The sequence below is a fragment of the Ochotona princeps genome, chromosome 9 (genome assembly GCF_030435755.1).
Source record: "Ochotona princeps isolate mOchPri1 chromosome 9, mOchPri1.hap1, whole genome shotgun sequence".
NCBI lineage: Eukaryota > Metazoa > Chordata > Mammalia > Lagomorpha > Ochotonidae > Ochotona > Ochotona princeps.
The window spans coordinates 59,098,649-59,104,847 of NC_080840.1; positions in this window are offsets into that span (position 1 = coordinate 59,098,649).

Consider the following 6,199-nt stretch of genomic DNA (forward strand, 5'->3'; position numbering starts at 1 on the left):
AGCTTTAGATCAGCTCAACTCTGGCCATGGCCATTATAGCCATTTGAGGAATGAACCAACAGATGAAAAACATCTCTCTGTCACTTCTCTCTCTGTACAAACCTGCCTTTCAGCAAAATATTAAAAAAAAAAAAAATCTAAAGAAAAAAAAAAGTATTAGGCAGGGCCCGGCACGATAGAGCAACGGCTGAAGTCCTCACCTTTAAAGCGCCACGATCCCATATGGGCGCCAGTTCTAATCCCTGCGGCCCCGCTTCCCATCCAGCTCCCTGCTTGTGGCCTGGGAAAACAGTCAAGGACGGCCCAAAGCCTTGGGACCCTGCATCCCTCTGGGAGACCTGGAAGAAGCTCCTGCCTTCGGATTGGCTCAACTCCAGCCGTTGCAGTCACTTGGGGAGTGAATCATCAGACGGATGATCTTCCTCTTTGTCTCTCCTCTCTGTATATCTGACTTTCCAATAAAAATAAATAAAAATCTTTTTTAAAAGTATTAGGCAAGAGCATGTCTGCTAAGGATAAGTGAAGCATAAACAGTGAATATTTACAAGACCAAACAAGCCATTCATGAGGTGGCCTTGGAATGAACACTTTACAACTCTGCTAAGTGTAAGCCAAACCAGTGCATGGACCTGTAGGGCCTTCATCTCTGGTCCAGCATCTGGATCCTGAGCTCCAGGAAGTGTGTTATTCTGATGGTCTGTTAGCTTTGAGAGATATCTTTCTCCTGCCTTGAGGAACCAGGTGGGCACAGGCTCTGGGCTGTTTCCTTAGGCTACCACACAGCACAGTACCCCAAACCCAGCTCTGCGGTTCCTAGCTGCTTTAGAATTAGAGCCTTGACCTTGTTGGTGAATGCTGCTTTGCCCTGCTCTGGCTGGGCACTGTGGCATTTGGGCATGTCAACCCCAGAAGAGCAGCACCTGGGTGAGCAGGTTCCCCTGCTTATCAGTCGTGGGGCTTTAGAGCAGGGTTGAAGCAAGAAGGATCCAAGGGGTGAAGTCACAGATTTTTTTCAAATGATTTGTTAGAAGGAAGAATGTTCTATTATGAGTGAATGGTTTGGAGATGACTGAATCATGTATATCTTAAGAGCTATTCTGTTCCAGCGGTAACCAAATTTTCCATAAAAAGTCTGTAGCCTTTGAAGTCATTTACATCCTGATTCTGATATATACTTTGTCTCTGGTGTCTGAGGAGGCTGCCTGTAAGTGCTATTTCAGTTTGTAATTTTCCTTCATCTGAAAGGCCACATGTTACTTTCCCTCAAGATTTAAATTCACTATGTTACTGTTACCCATTAACTAAGATGGAAAAATGTCAGAAAGTCTTTGCCCTTCTTTACAGCTATTTTGATCATGTGAATATAAGCTTCATTTTTTCCATTTGTTCATTTACTCAGCATGTATGTAGCAAAGGATGCCCTGGAGTGAGCATTGTATCCTTGACGGCTGCCTCCTTTCATGGGACTTACAACCCACTGAGAGAGTAGATGCTAAATCAACATATCACTGCAAATGGAAAAAGTGGTACTATATAAAAAAAAGAATAGTAGGGGGCAGTGTCACTTAGATTGAAAGCAAATCCCTCCCTTTAAGTTTATCATCCATCCATGCATCTCTCCACTATCCATTCTTCCAATAGGTATAGCTCAGATGTTTCTCTGAAGGAGTGACATGCAAGCTAAACTCTGAAGGATGTGCAGGGGAAATCCAGGGAAATAAGTGCATGAGTGGGAGAAGTGGAAACAATTCAGTATTAAGAGCCTGGCACTTGTGCTTGGGAGCTCATTGAGTAGGGAAAACATCTTGGTGGGAAGAGATAGCTGAGAAGAAGGCAGGGACCATGCTCGCTTGACTTGAAAACAAGTTGTATTGACATTAACAACCAGAATCGAATGTAATAGATGCTCCATAAAATGTTATGATACTGCCCAAAGGGACATAGCTCGTCCGGAGTTCAGCCCATGCTCTGCAGGATTCTGCTTTATGGGTTCCTTTAGGAGGCCTTTCTCAGTACAGTCTACAGGCAGGCCATTTAGCTATTGCTTGGTGGATATGCACCATTCACATGGCAGGTTTGTCTTGCTTCTCGTTAATCAGAAACAGTTACAACAGAAGGACTCACTGCCAAAGCCAGCCTAAACATACCTTTGGAACCAGCCTATGGAGACAAAGAAAAATTAGAGAAAATCATCACACCTCTTGCAATACATGGATGAACCCCATGGCTGTGGGTTTGGAAAACAATCCTGAATCAAGAACAGATTATTCCCAGAGACTTCGTTGAGGACAAAAGGGAAACTATTTCTTCTCACATAAAGCCAAGGGGACAGAGTCAGTTGTTCCTTCTGATGTTCTAAAAAGGGGATCATTAGCATCTAGGGTTTGGTAGAGTCAAGAGTGATTATTAAGATCTAAGTGTAAGGAGAGACCAACTTTGGTGAGGTCTGACGACCAGGTGCTTTTTACTTATGATATCCAAGACAGGCATGATTAGCCAGAGGTGACTGAGAGACTTTTGTCACCCAGACCTTGCCGGTGAAGCAGGTTTAGAGCCCTAGCCTCCAAAGTCAGGTGCACTGGGGTGTAGGAAGGAAATACAAAGGGCCATGGGAGACCCCAGCTCTGTTTTCAGCCACAAAAACAATGGCTTTCAAAGAAAAGTTCGAGTCTGGGGCTCAGTAAAACTGAGAGCTGTGGCCAGTTAGTGCAATACACTCAATGCAAAAAGTAGTCACATTTTGTCACATTTTTGTCACAAGGCAGAAGACAGTGTAGTTTGTAGTTGGAAGCAGGTTGGCTTCATGTGTTTGAACATGTCAGCTAATGCTCCTTTGATTATTTCAAGTAGCTACAAGTCTTCCTGCCCATCAGTAATGCTTATAACTTCAAGGGGGATGGAGAGGGCAGGGTAAAAAAATAAAATCGAAACTGCCAATTTGAAAACAGATTTTTCACTTTGGAAGAAAGGATATGCAAGAGACAAAGGTTAATATAAGATTCAGGCTTTGGTGAGAGGAAAAAGAAATGATTTGTGGGAGTCCCTAACAGGGGAAAAAGAAATGATTTGTGGGGGTCCCTAATGTCATTAATTGGAAATTCGTATGGGGGTATTTTACTAAGCAACATGGATCAGAGAAGTTTCAGGATGTGAACTCTGAGAAGACCTAAGAAGTTTGGGTGAGCCCACAGGACTCTGGTCACTTCAAGTAGACACACTACTCCCATGTAAGCATGGGAGCTGAGGGCAGAAGAGTCTCACATGATTGTTCCCCCTCAGACCTGTGTGGGGAGGAGTAGCAGTCACCTCATCAGATAATCTGAGTGTCTGCAGGACAGCCACCTCAGAACAGAAGGGAAGGGATGGGTGTTTGGGCATACTCCCCTTCTGCACGGGGCACCAGTTCCCCCAGCTGCCATGAGTATTGACAGGTGAGGCTTTGTGGCCGGGATTGCCCTTTGACAAATGCAAATAAAAACCACAATGGGATTTCACCTGACCCCAGTTAAAATGGCTGTCATCCAAACAAACAGAAAAACAATGCTGCTGAGGACGTGGAATGACAAGGTGCCCTAATCCACTGTTGATGGGATTGTAGACTACTGAGATTCCTCTGATATGTGAAAATAGATCTACCATATGACCCAGACTTTATCTAGATGACATTAAATCAGCATATCAAAGAGTTATCTGTACCCTCATGTTTGTAGTAGCTTAATTTACAATAGCTAAGATATGGAATCAACCCAGATGCCCAGCAACTGAGGATGGGATAAAGAAAATGGTGTGTGTACTCTATGGACTACTACATAGCCATAAAAAGAATTGAATCTTGTCTTTTGTAACTAAATAGATGCAATTGGAAACCATTAGGCTTAGTGAAATAAGTCAGTCTTCCATATGGGCGCCAGTTCTAATCCTGGTAGCTCCACTTCCCATCCAGCACCCTGCTTGTGGCCTGGGAAAGCAGTCAAGGACAGCCCAAAGCTTTGGGACCCTGTACCCACGTGGGAGACCTGGAGAGGGTTCCTGGCTCCTGTCTTCAGACTGGCGCAGCACCAGCCGTTGCGGCCACTAGGGGAGTGAACCACCAGACAGAAGATCTTCCTCTCTGTCTCTCCTCCTCTATGTATATCTAACTTTGCAATAAAAATAAATAATTTTTTTAAAAAAAGATGTAACCTATAAGAGTGAGACTGAAATTCTTGGATTTGATTATTTTGTACAGCCTTTGTTCATATTCCTGATGAACAGTGGGAGCTTTTTGTTGGTTCTTATTTGTTATTTTCTACTTGCTGTGTGCTGATATATTTACCTAATGGAGTGTTAAGCCTGTGATTATGAAGTGAAAATAAAGCATGCCATTGTAAAAATTGGGGGAAAACATGAAGGAAGGAGGACAGTAGGTGGGGAATGTGGGCAGGAGGGAAGGTAGAGTGTATTCCAATATATGTCGAATTTGCTCACTTTATAGAAATAAAAAATCTTTACTATAAAAGAAAAAGAATTGCTCTTTGCTACAGGGGAGCTTTTAGCAAGAGGTCATGTGAATGCCCGGGGGCAGTGGCATACAGTGATGGGTCTGTTGTCTGGAGTGCAGAAGTCTGACCCCTTAGCCTTGGTTGGAATGTCTCTGATGGGATTTGCTAGCTCTGGGGTTCCACGTCACATCAGCGTCTATGTATTTGCCTGGAGGGTCTGATTCCTCTCTCTGTTCAACCCAGCTTCTGAGGTTGCCTCGTTGGGTGCTGCTCTATTTGCCAGAAGACCTTCTTCTTCTTCTTCTTTTTAAAAGATATATTTTTATTGGACAGTCAGATATACAGAGAGGAGAGACAGAGAGGAAAATCTTCCATCTACTGTTTCACTCCCCAAGTAGTGGTAACGACCAGAACTGGACCAATCTGAAGCCAGGAGCCTAGAGCCTCTTCTAGGTTTCCCACGCGGGTGCAGTGTCCCAAAGTTATGGGCTGTCCTTGTCTGCTTTCCCAGGCCATAAGCAGGGAGCTAGATGGGAAGAGGGGCAGCCAGGATTAGAACTAGCACCCATATGGGATCCTGGTGCATGTGGCGCAAGGACTTTAGCTGCTAGGCTACCGCACCAGGCCCTAGAAGACCTTCTTTAAGCAAATCTGAAAGTTTGTATCCTGGGATGCATTGCCTACAAGAAGCCTCCTGAGTTCTCTTGGGTTCTGTGATTAAAGTACGGAGGAGACCAGAGTGAGTTCTGGCCTAATCCAGGTAAGATTCAGAAGCTGGTAGGCTGTCAGGGGGTTGCTATGTGTCGGGCTAGGGGAAGACATCACAAAAGCAAGGACTGGGAGGAGGACTTATTGGAGCCAAGATCTAGATAGCTTTGGCGGGGAGAGGTGGATAGCTGATCCTACCTGTTCTTGCTGGCAGGACTGAGAACAAGTGATCTTAAATGTGAATCTTTCAGCAGATGCATCAAGGCCAAAGATCATGCGCCAAGATTCTGTTGGATAAGAGACTTCTTGGGAGGCCAGTGAGCACCAGAGAATGGTTCTCAAACCAGATGCCTGTCCCTGGATGCCAGAATACTAAACCAATAGAAGACGAATTCCATTTTCCACCCACCCCAGAGGGAGAGGATGACAGAATATTTTCCTGAAATATGTTTTGGGGATAGCTGGCTGACTTGCTCTGAAAGGGATGAAACTGTTTTTTGAAGCATAGGTAGAAATGGGTCTTGAGCTATAAATCTTGGTTCTAGGGGACATAAATCTGTTTGTACACACCTGAGATGGGCTAGAAAAATGAACAAATTCCATTTGTACACACCTGAGATGCACTAGAAAGACGCATAGATAGTATCAGGGCAAAAACAACGTATATATGCTTTGTATTTTTATGTGTAACTTTTTTTTAACACTAAGGAGTGGCCCTGTCGTAAGTCCTTTTATTTGCAAAGTTTTGTGGCTTGTGAATTTTCAAAATGAAAATTCATCAAGCTAACAGCACACTTTAAATAATTTCCTGGATACCTAAAAGGTGTTTCCCTGGCAGGCAGCCTCTGAATCGGGAGCACAACTCCTGACTGTCATCCTGGTTGTCATCTTAGGAGATGAACCGCAACTGAGCTGGAGGGAGCTTGCACTTGGAGAGTCAACTTCCCTACTCGACAATGAAAGCAAGGCTCCTGCTCTCTCTGCCTTTTGAGTTTTTTTTTTTAAGTGCT